Source organism: Phascolarctos cinereus, unplaced genomic scaffold (genome assembly GCF_003287225.1).
Source record: "Phascolarctos cinereus isolate Bilbo 61053 unplaced genomic scaffold, phaCin_HiC Scaffold_3;HRSCAF=262, whole genome shotgun sequence".
NCBI lineage: Eukaryota > Metazoa > Chordata > Mammalia > Diprotodontia > Phascolarctidae > Phascolarctos > Phascolarctos cinereus.
In genome coordinates, this window is record NW_027555736.1 from 71995041 (window position 1) to 72007946 (window position 12906).

At 37.7% G+C, this 12906-nt stretch overlaps 1 pseudogene; it reads left to right on the forward strand.

Annotated features, from left to right (window-relative positions):
- The first annotated feature begins 2017 nt into the window (after positions 1-2017).
- Positions 2018-2368, forward strand: LOC110215357 (NADH dehydrogenase [ubiquinone] 1 alpha subcomplex subunit 5 pseudogene; annotated as a pseudogene).
- Positions 2369-12906: the final 10538 nt, after the last annotated feature.

Genomic DNA, 12906 nt, shown 5'->3' on the forward strand with positions numbered 1-12906 from the left:
AAAGAAGAATTAGAACCATGGGAGAAACCACAAGAAAGAAGAAACCAAAAAAAAAAAAAGAGAGAGAGAGAGAGAGAGAGAGAGAGAGAGCAAATAATATGCTTCAATCTGCATTCAGACTCCATAGTTCTTTTTCTGAATGTGGACAACATTTTCCTTCATGAGTCCTTTGAAGTTGCCTTGGATCCTTGCATTGCTAAGAAGAAGTAAGTATATCAAATTTAGTCACTGCACAATGTGGCTGTTACTGTGTACAATGTTCTCCTGGTTCTGCTCACTTCACTCAGCATCAGTTCATATTATAACATCTTAATTTTAATTCCAGAGTGCTATGTTTATAGGTATGCCATAAGTATTTGAATAAATGAATAAACTGCTACAACATAGCTGCTGTTTTTATTACCCTTCTACCTTCCCCAGGAGACAGAAGAAGCAGCAAAGAAAAAAAAGGAGTGTGAAGTTGAACAATTATGTGATGTTTAATATTTCTAAGAGCTAAGGCTTTCTTTTGAATTTGTGTTTGTATGTTCTGTGCTAGGAAATTTGGAGTTTTGCATATTATTAAAATAATAAAAGAACAAAGTCCTTTCCTTACAATAATGATGATTCCCATTTTATTGGTGAGTAAGCTGAGATGTTTAGTAATTTGCCCAGTTTCACTCAGGTGGTGTGATGTGAGGGCCAGAACTGTCTTCTGACTCCCCAAATGTGCTCTTTCCATCTACTGTGTGGATTCTCTAAAACCATTGCCTCTCACCCATCCCCCACCATTAACATGGCTTAAAGGTTCAGGATGCATTTTGTCATACATAATGGTGCATCAAAACAAAATAGGAAGAGTAAACAGAATCATTTTTCTCCCTTCTAGTGCCTCTATGGGCAATCCTCCAACTTATAGGTAGATTTTCTGGGGCTTGATTAACTCAGGTTTAGTGTACTCTGTGGTCCTATACTATAATTGATTTGTGAACCCTTACTAACATATTTAAAATACAACAGTCAACAGACCTTATTACCTCAAAGCAAAGGCATTTACTAAAACACGGAAGAACATTCACAACAAAATGTTCTCCCTTCCCCTTCCTCTCCTCTAAACATATGAACCATCTTTGGGGAGAGTGATCAAGTATAGAGACTGTATTTGGGGGAGGGGCAACGCAAAGGGAACACATGTAGATAGGCAACCTGAAATTCAAGCACTACATGGTCCCTGATGTCCTCTTGTGATTACCTCGTGCTGCTCCTCACCGGGCAGCATTCTTGGCTAGGTTATGCATTGTGATGCTCATTAGTCCTCTTTGCTTCAGGAAAACATTTAAATATGAAAAACAAACAGGTGTATGAGGGAGTTATGGGGTCTACCAGCTGGCCACAGCCTCTGTAGTTTCCAGTTCAAAGTTGAAATGTTTGGTTGGGGTGCCATTAGGCTCATTCTGAAAGAACCAGGAGCCTTACTACTGTAAGCCAGAAAGGAGCATCGGCAATCTGTTTCCGTGTAGTTTTGATTCTGGGACTTGCTCTTCCCTCAGTAGTAGGGTCTTCTTTTCAGGGACCAAGCTTTCCAAGCTTTCTCATTTGAAACTCCCCCCTCTGGACTAGAAGATAGGGGTTGAGGAGTAATATACTTGATTTCTCCTCTTAGGTTATGTGCTTATACCTATTTCATTTGGTCATATGTTTCTTCTGTAAGATGCCATTGGTGATGGTGGTTGAGGAGAGGAATCCCCTTCCTACCCCTCTCCCCATGCATTCTGCAGGAAACAAAGAGAAGTTCTTAGGAACAAGAGTTGAGTTTCCTCTCAAATAGATTGCTTTTTATTTAGGCCACAAAAAGCATAGCTGATCCTCCCAGTCAATCTTTAGAAGTTCCCAGTGGCCCATAAATTGCCTTCATCTGATTTTTTTTTTAAATAAGGACAGTGTCCATTAATTGGGAAAAGGCTGAACAAGTTATGGTATATGAATGTGATGGGATACTATTGCATTGTAAAGAATGAAGAAGGCTTGCTTTGCTGTCATGGCTGGGGTGCTGAAGAAGACCACAGGTCTCACTGGACTGGCAGTATGTGAGACCCCGTGGGAGCGGCTAAGATTATTATATTCGAAGATTCTCAATGATCTTGAGTTTATGCCCTCAAATGAGGCCTATGGAAAGTACACAGAATAGATTACAAATGAAAGGCTGAATATGGTAAAAGAGGAAACAGATCTTCAGAAACGGGGATAAGCTTCAGGATGGCCAGCTAGAGGAGGTGATTCTTCAGGCTGAAAATGAATTATCACTGGCAAGAAAAATGTTGATAATGGAAACCCTAGGAGCCTTTAGTTGGAAGAACTTCTAGCCAACCGGTGGCAATGGCCACTATAATAAATGTTAAATATCTATGATATATAATTTTTAAAAAATCATGAAACATCTGTTTAAATACTATTACAATATTTTTGAATTATTGGAACTTTATTAGCAGGAAAATTGAAACAAGGTGGTTAGGGACAAAAAATTAGTGAAGGATTAATATGTGATAGGGATGGACCATGGTCATTTTAATCTGAAAAGCATTTATTTATAAAAACAGATTATTTTAAAAACTCTTAAAGAAAGTGATTGCACTGTAATTCAAAAAATCTAATCAGAAACTTTTTAAAAAATCTTCAATCCAAGAACAAAGAAAGCAACAGAGACTAAATCTAAGGCATGAGAAACAATCAGAAATTGAAGTATAATCTCAATAGGTTTATGGAAGACTTCCTTTAGTATTCTTCAACATTTAGCTGAAAAGTTTGTGCTAAGTTATGTTAATGTCTAAGAAAGAACTGAATAAGGCGGTGTGCTTGAATTTTAATTGAACACTTTAAAAAATGTTGAACTGTTGTATGGAAAGCACCTGATTAGCCAAGATTCTAAAACTTATTAATTGAATGTTTTTATATAATTGCATGTATTTTTACACATTCTGAAAGTAATATAAGATTTTTAAATTGAGGTTGACCTGCTTGGCTTTGAGTGTATGTATTAGTGAAGAAAAATCTAAATTTAATATGTGCAATTTGGTTCTTATGTACATTAAACAGAAATGTTTACTGAAAAAAAAAAATGAAGAAGGGGATGATTTCAGAAAAACCTGGCAAGACTAGCATGAACTGATGCAGAGTAAAATGAATAGAACAAGGAGAACAATTTATACAATAATAAAAGTATTGTAAAGATGAACTACTTTGAAATACTTAGGAACTCTGGTCAACACAGTGACCAACCATGATTGCCAAGATTCATGATGAAATGTGCTGCCCACCTCCAGATAGAGAGGTGTTAGAGTGCATATCGAGGCATATTTTTTTTTTGCAAGACTTGGCAAATGCAGGAATTTCTTCTGAGTATACATGTTTGTAATAGGAATCTTGTTTATCTTTGTTTCTGAATGGTGGAGAAGTGGGCAGAAAAATAAGGCAGATTCTCATTGATTAAAAATAAAAATGATTTAAAAAATTTAAATTTCTTAAGGTGTATTTTAAAAGCACAAAAGAGGTGCCTTTTTTTTTTACTTTGGAGATTCCTTGCTGCAGAACTTAAATCTTTAAATATATGTATCAATTACCCCAGAGTTTAGATTCTACAACAGAGATTCCCAAACTTATGTGGCCTACTGCCACCTTTAAAAAAATTAGTGCTCTCCTGGAAATCTGCTTTCTTTAACCCTTTAACTTTTTAAAAAAAATTTGTGTTATTTCAAAAAAATTTTTTTAAATGACTCATCTTAAATTTAATAATTTATTGTAAATTTGTGGGTTTTTCCTGCATTGAAATTTTGATAATGCAACATTGTATCATATAACCAGATAGTATCATATTGTGAACAAGTCATTAAACACTTAAGTTCCTGCTGATGCGTGCTGGACTTCCTGACAATTCAAGACACTCTGGCCTTCCAACACTTGCTTGTTAAGACCTGTCTCAGACTTAACCACTGATCAGTTATAACTTGTACTTTATGTGTTTATCTGGAAAATAATGTAATCACTATGACTTTAACTGTTACAGAACAGATGAAATATGTACAAATGGCTTTTCAAAATTTTCTCATCTTCTCTTCTTTCCTTTTACTTCTACCACCCCTTATTTTTATTCAACACCCCCTAATTGCACTTGAGGCTATTACCACCCTCCTCATTGCTCCAGAGAGCCCGGGGGTGGCATCACACACTTTGGGAACCTCTGCATCTAGAAGAATGACACATATAGCATTTATCAATAATAACTATTTGACGTTACTGTTAGCGCTGCTATAGGTGTACATAGACTATTCCAGGTGGTTTTGCCTTTGAATTTTAGGACCTAGTATAGTGTCTTATACATAGTAGGTTTTTAACATAAAAACATTTATTGAATTAAATTAGGGTTAATCAGCTATTTATTTCATGCTTCTTTGTCAACATATTGTTGGCTGAATTCATGCAGCAGATATCACCCATGAAGGACCTTTTTTTTGGGGCAGGGCAATGGGGTTAAGTGACTTGCCCAGGGTCACACAGCTAGTAAGTGTTATGTGTCTGAGGCCAGATTTGAACTCAGGTCCTCTTGAATCCAGGGCCAGTGCTCTATCCACTGCACCACCTAGCTGCCCTCATGAAGGACCTTTTGATTCTATTCTTGGATCTTAGCTGTTTCACAGGCCTAATCTAAACATAATTTACTTTCAGTTACATATATAGCATACATACATATGCACATCATTGTAATCATCATAAGCATTATCATCACACTAGCTTTTTGGGCTATCTACCCAGATAGCATTGCTATGGAGATGTCAGACTCCAGAAGTGGAGAATAAACTCTACCCTAAAATTCACCATTTTGGCAGTATTTCTTTGAACGTGGCTTTGGGAGACTCCTGGGAAGAGGATGCAGAAAGAGAAGAGTTAGATCTTCTCTCTTATGCCATGCTAAGGAAATGCTATTGGCAAGGTCAAATACAATTACTAGGAGGTGGCACTCAGAATTGATGAGATACTTACTACCAGCCCCACCTGCCTCCTGCTCCTTTAGAGGAAGAGCAGACAGGGAAAGAGGAAATGGTATGTCTCTTACCACCCACCCATCCCATGCAGACAACTCATTTGTGCTGTTTACCATCTGATGAGTTTCCTGGGACCACCTTGTATTACCATATATGTCATATGTACAATCATAAAAAAAATCTAGTGGCCATCAAATCTTTCTCTGGACTAATTCTAGCACAGATAGAAATTTGAGAAGAGATTTTTACCCCTTTAGAGAGACCAGAGAAACATCTCTGCTGTAGCATGTGCTAAGGTACGTAGCGGGAAAAGAGAGAGCAGTAGACACTGATCCCATTTGGAAATCCCACATGCAAAGGAAATGTACTAATGTAATACCCCTGGGCAAGTTAACATTTCCATGAATAGGAAAGACATAAGCAGAGACATATAATTTTATATACACACCCCTAGACTTAATCAAGAAAAACCTTTGGGGCAAACATGAGCTGAGCCCAGGCAGGACCAGCCTCCTGTGGGGTGTTCATAGTCCACGAAACTGGGGCTTCCATTCATACCATTTATAGGTGGGGCATCCTGTGCTTTGCTCCACCAGGCATACTCCATAGTCATGCTTTCGGAGAGCAGTGATTGTTAGGAAGTTTTTCATGACCTTAAGCCTACATTCATCTCTTTTGCTACTTTTATGGATTGTATTTAGTTCTGCCCTTTAGGGCCAAGCAGATTAAGTCTACTTACTTTTCCATGTATACCCCTTCAAATATTTGCACTGTCTAATGAGTCTTTCCTCTTTAAGCTAAATAAACTGAGAATCTTCAACTGATCCCTGTATATCATTGTCCCCAGTCCTCCCCACCATCCTGGCCAGCTTCCTCTGTACATGCTCAAGCTTTAAGGGCCTTCCTAAAATATAGTGTCTTCCTAACATATGAGCACAAATGAAACAAAAAAGAGGAAAATTCCTTGCAAAAGAGTCATTAGCAACTTTCTAGAGGTACAATTCAAGTAATCTTTGATATGCAGTTACCTAAATAATTTTTGCCTATTTTTCCCTGTGCAAAAAAGTTCGCATAAGATAAAGGATCTAACTCTTCTCTCTCTGCATCCTCTTCCCAAGAGTCTCACAATGCCAGAAGCGGGGCAGATAAATGCAAAATGTGGCCACAGTCAGGTTATTCCTTGATGAGGTACGAATTGGTCCCTTGAGTGAATGAGAAAATGGAGCAACTTACTAGATCTCTCAGTTTCCTCAATCAGATAGGATGAAGAATGACATGCCACACCTACGAGAGACCTTTTCAAGTCAGTTCATTGATTCCAGGGGAAAGACTTGAAGGGGGACCCAATTCTTGACACAATAAGCAGAAGCCAGTAGCTAGAGAAAAGAAAATTATAGGAATCTACATGGAACTGGAGAAAAGAAAGTTGCAAGAACCTAGGTGGAGAGGAGAGAACAGAAGGGTCAAACAGAGGCCACCACTGAAAAGAAGGAGGTTGGGACTCTTCAAGCTAAGTTATTTGGGCCAAATGAGCACAAAGTCTGTTACAGCAGAAGCTATCTTGCTGAAACCCTTTTGTACTACAGACCTCCAGGTTATAATCCCATATTTTTTTTTCCTCTATGAGTTCTTTCATTGAAGCACAAAGCCTTTTCCTTTAGGTAGGAGGTAGGGGGAATTTGTTTACTTTTCTTTGTTTTAAATTTTTCTTTTTCAATATAAATAATGGTAACCACCAGCAATTGCTAGTTATGGCAGCTAGCTGACACAATAGGTCAAATGCTGGACCTGGAGTCAGGAAGTTCTGAGTTCAAATCCAGCCTTATGTCTGAATGGCTTTGGGCAAGTTGCTTAACCTCTATCTGCTTCAGTTTCTATATCTATAAATGGGGATAATAATAGCACCTACCTCCCATGAGAATAAAATTTATGAGGGTAAAATGAGATAATATTTCTAAAGTGCCTTGCAAACATTAAAGTTCTATATGGTTGTTATTACAATAAAATTTAGAAGAAGCAACGGAGATGAGAAATATCCCTAGAGAAGAGGTAGAGATGGATTTAACACTGAGGCATTTTTGCCATAAGTGCTGTCTCTGGCCGAGGACTCAGAGCTAATAAAAATATAGAGACTTACATATTCTTTGATTCTACTTCCCAGAGTGGAGAAGGAGCGTCTATACTGGGAAAATTCATCTAGCAACTACCCAGTAGAAGAAGCACCATCTCCTTTAATACTGCTATACCTAGAGTACTTCCAGAACATGTGAGAAAAAAAGATGGCAAGAGGAGATATTTTTGTCACATCCCTATGACTTCTAAAACTTCCCCAAAATAGAAATTATGTGCCAAAGATAAAGCAACTCCAGCTGTTTCCATGGTCTAGAACACTTAGAGTCCAAAAAAAGATTAAAGTAATTGAAGGAACATAATATTGTGTTTACAGCAGAAGAAAGAACTTGAAACTGAAAAGCTTCTGCACAAATATTAATGCATCTAGGATAAGAAGGAAGGTGGTCTAATATGAAAAAAAACCCTTTGTATTACATTTCTCTGATAAGAGTTTAGCATCCAAGGTATTTAAACAATTAACAAAGATATGTAAGACTAATTAATAGCCATTCAAAAGGTAGGAAGTTCTTCCTCAAAAGAACTCCAAAGTATTCACAACTATACGAAAACCAGCTCCAAATTATTACTAGTAAGAGAAATACAGATCAAAGCAACCTGGAGGTTTTACCTTACACCCTGCAAATTGGTAAAAATAACCCAAAAACGCAACAGTGTTGGGATGGTGGTGAAGAGATAGGCACACTAAGAAGTTGTTGGAACTGTGAAATGGTGCAATCATTTTGGAGAGCAATTATGCAAAGTGACTAGAATGTCCAAATTCTTTGAACCAAACCTTTTATTACACAGCTCATGCCCTAAGGTAGACATTGATAAGAAAAATGTTCTCACACACTGCAAAACATTTATAGCAGCACTTTTTGTGATAGCTAAAATTCGCAATCAAAGTTATTTGCCATCATTGATGGGAAAGTTGATTCCTCATCAATTGGGGAATGGTTAAACAAGTTGTATGTAATGGAATGCTACTGTGCTACAGAAATGATGTTTGTAATGAATATATAGAAGCACTGAAAGATTTACCTGAACTGATACAGGGTAAAGTGAGCCAAGAAAACAATACACATAGTGACTACAACAATGTAAATAGGAAAAAGGATGACATACCAAAAAAATCAAAAGTAACAAAACAAAATAATAATATAACAAGATTAGCAGAATCAAGCTGGACTCACATGAAGAGAGAGAAGATAATCCCAACCTGCCCTTACGTGGAGGTGAGAGGTCCACAGTGTTACGTATTGCCCATGTTTTCCAACTTTCTCAATGTATTGATCAATTATGCTGACTTTTATTTTTCTCCTTTTCTTCTCCAAAATAGTACTATTTGTCATATGGGATGGTTCTCTGAGAGAGGGAGGGGGAGGGGTACGTACGTTACTATGGTGATATAAGAAACAGAAAATATCCGTAACAACTTATTTAAAAAACACTGCTGACACCTGAATAGCTTCTAAATCAGATTATTTTATCATGGGATTATTATTTGATTATGGGCCTCTCTCCGTATTTCTCGTTGAGCTTCAAGTGTGCATGAACATGTATAAAACACCCAATTCATGCCTTCTGTTTGTTGCATGCTAAATCCCATTGTTATCAAAGAACTAATATAAGGCAGCTGGTTCGCCATGGAGTGTAAAAGAGACAGGACTGACACAATTTTCATGACAGTTCCCAAGTTTCACAGCACACTGTTTGGGGAAGAGCCAGCTGGGTCTCTAAATTCTGAACGCCTTGCTTAGGCCCAAAAACTATGCTAACATGATAAATAACTTTTAAAGATTTTTTTCCTCTCCTCCCCTTTCTCTCCCTCCCTTTTCTCTTCCTGCTTCCTCTTCTCCTTTCCTCTCCTATCGCTTCCCCTTCTCTTCCCAGAAAACAATAACAACAACAACAACGTACTGAGAGCCTGGAAACTGAAGTGTAATGAACTTAACTTCATTCACTCAGTAGATAAAGGTACCTTCCAAATGAGAAAAGTAAAAACACTTGGCAAATCTGAGAGCCCAACAGAGAAAAAGTACATACACAGTCCAATAAATATTATGTTTTACAGTGCTTTTCCCACAAAAAGTACATCCCTAAACACCAAAGAATTAACACAATTAAACAACTTGGCTTACTTTGATAAGTATGGTGCCCTTTCCCCCATTGAACCCCCATCACCTCCAAGGGGGAAAATGGCTCGAGCCTTGTTTATCCAATAAAAACCATTTTCCAGTAAATCACATTTTACTAGCCACTATACAAGTTCACCCCAGATGGTCTGGCCACCAGCTGTAGACATAACACATGACACAAATAGCCAAACCCCAATGCTATTAATGTCTGCTCCATATTTTTATTCTCAAGCACCCTGCTATCTGTGAGACCTCAGGAAGGCCAAGCGAAGTCAATTTCTTGTACGTTACTCTATCTTTTTTCACATTTTCGGACTTTCCACCAGGGCAGGACAAGCACCAGGGCAAAATTATGAAGAAGGTGAAATTTGTCTTTGGAGCTGTTCCTCTGCCCTTACTGTGGCGGCCCACTGCTTTTTTTTCCATTGAAAGACCGTATCTAGATTTGGAGTGGGAGAGCTGGACTATCTACTGCTTAGATCACTTTTCAGAATATTACTAAATCTATTAACAAAATCATCAGGAAGCCAACAAAGGCTTTTCCACCTTCCTTCCAAGATGAACCATCACATTCATTCGTTCAACAATACAAGAATTATTCAGTTCATTCATTTGACAGTACAAGAGTTATTCAAATTAATTCACTCAGCAATACAAGAATCATTCAATTCATTCATTCATTCATTCAGTTATATGAGAATTATTCAATTCATTAATTAATTCAATGACAAAAGAATAATTCAATTCATTCAACAATATGAGTTACTCAGATTCATTCAGCAATATAAGACTTATTCAATTTGTTCATTCGACAATACAACTACAAAGCATGAGACCTAGTGGTAGACTAGGGGGAAGAAAGGAAAATAGTACTTTGTCTCCACTCTCAAAGAAGATTATAGTTTACCAGGGAAGGTAAGATATATGAATAGTATGGTACTATGTGACGAGTGCTATAAAAATGGAACAAAGTACTATAGAAAAATCTATTTGTTGTATGGGGGCCAGGGAGGGCTGACCTGGCTGGTGGTACAGTGGATAGAGGGCTGGGCCTGCAGTCAGGAAGACCTGATTTCAAATCCAGCTTCAGATACTTACTACCTGTGTGAACTTGGGCAAGTCACCTACCTCTGTCTGCCTCATTTTCTTCATCTGTAAAATGAGGATAATACCGTGATGATAATTTTAATAATTTCATTGTTCTAGAAAACTCCCAGTAAGGAAACTTCCTCTAGTAGTACAGACCATTAGTGGTTCTGCAATTTATAGTCTTAGAAAGTTTCCTAGAGCACTTAAATATCTGGCCCGGGGTGACATAGCCAACATGTATCAGAGACAGGATTCGAATCTAGGTCTTCGTGACTCCAAGAGAAGTTCTTCATTTAAACTACAGCACTGATAGCTCTCATGAAAGCAATTTAAATGGGCACAGGCATCAGAAAATGCTTCCTGGAGGAGGTGGCATTTCAGCTGGCCTTCCATGATGAGGAAGGATTCTGATTGGAGGCTGCCTTGGCAGGAAGGGTCTCTGTTCAGTTCCCCCCTTCTAAGTTTGCCCTCCATTAACTCTGCATATATCTTGTCTGTATGTAGCTTTGCTATGTTGTCTGCCAAGCTCTTCAAGATCTATTTTTGACTTTTTGTGTATCCCCAGGGCTTGGCAGAGTGTTTCCACACATAGTAAGTGCTTAATAAATGTGTGTTGGTTGATTGAATTAAGTTCAATTCAGTAAGCATTGATTAGGTACCTACTATGTGTAATTCAAGGGTTAATAGTAAAAACTAACATTTATACAGTGCTCTAAGGTTTGCAAAGTACTTTTCACATATTATCTAGTCTCACAAGTGAGTTAAATAGATACTACCAATAATTATTTTAGTTAGGATTTATATATCATTTTAAGGTTTGCAAAATGCTTTTTGTACACTATCACACTTAGATGTTTTTGTTGTTGTTCAGTTGTGTTCAACTCTTCATGACCCCATTTGGAGTTTTCTTGGCAAAGACACTGAAGTGTTTTGCCATTTCCTTCTCTAGCTCATTTTATAAATGAAGAAACTGAGGCAAACAGGGCTAAGTAACTTGCCCAGGGTGACACAGCTAGTAAGTATAAGAGTAAGAGACTAAATTTAAACCAGATTTAAACCCTGGGCTTCCTGACTCCATATCCAGTGCTCCTTCCACTGTGCTACCTAGCTGCCCCCCATTTAGATGATACAGATGTTATCATCATCCCTATTTTTATAAATGAGAAATCTGACTCTCACAGAAGATAAATGACTTTCCTACGGTCACACATCTAGTAAATGGAAAAGGCAGGATTTGAACCCAGGTCTTTCTGACTTTAAATGCAGCCCTATCTACCATGCTGTGCTGCGTCTCTTTAAACAGCAATAACAGTGTTTACAGAGTCCTTTAAAGTTTGCAGTGTAGTCAGATATATTATCTCATTTGAGTGGTTGCCACTCCTAAGGAAGAACTCAAAATATAAACACCCTTTTGATTGTATGTCTTGCTGATGCAAAACCATTTCACATGGGTTACAAGGCTCCATAAAGCATATTCCAAAGACTAGGTGCCAATGTTTGCATACATGCAAATGAACACAGGCTCATTGCCAGAAAGAAGTCAAGTCAAGCATAAAGAAATCAAGCTGAAATAAAACCTGTGTAGTGAAGAACAGAAGAAAATTGGGGAAAAAACTTTCCTAGACAGTCCCTCAGAGAGGATGTGATTGGGTTGGACTATTGCTGTGGTATAGGAAATGATGAGCTGGTTGATGTAGAAAAACATGGAAAGACTTGGACTTATAAAGGAAGATGCTATTCACTTTCAGAGAAACAGATGATAGGAGGAAATAAGCATAGCTGGTCTTATATACATGTGTATGAGTACATATGTGTATGTTTATAGATATCTATGTATATGTATCTATATCCATGCTTAATTGTAGCCTTTTTTTTGGGGGGGGGAAGGAGGTAAGGGAAAAAAAATAAAGTAAAAAGTGCACAGTAGAGAACAAAAGAAAACTAACAAGGAAGCAAAGAAAAGCTAGGAGGCTTTGAAAACAATGTGTAGTATTTTTTATATGGGTTTTCATGAAAAGGAAACTTATTCTTTTATATTGAATCCTCTCTTATGGTCTGTTGTATACGTGCAATTTTTTTCTTTCCTCATTTTCTATTTAAGTTTAAAATAAAAAAATTTTACCAAAAAAAAATCAAGCTGAGGGAAAGAATTTAAATTTTGGGTGGCAAAAGTTTGACTAGTGTAGAAATGGGGAACCTGGGACCTTGAGGCCACTGGTGGCCTTCTAGTTCCTTGGGTGGGGCCTTTTGGCAGTCCAAGTTTTACAGAACAAATCTTTTTATGAAGGGGATTTGTTTTGTGAAGTTTGGATTCAGTCAAAGGGCTGCACTTGGGGACCTAGAGGGCCACATGTGGCCTTGAGGCTGCTGGTTCCCTACCCCTGGACTAGAGGAATGTGAACATATTAATCCAGGACTGGTTAATATTGATTTTAACTGATAAATCTCAAAATTAATTAAAAAAATTCAAAGCCAATCAACCTGTCCTTTTCCCTTCCTCCCCCCCCCCCACAACCTCTCTTGGCTAAGAACTAAAACAGAGAGGAGAAAAG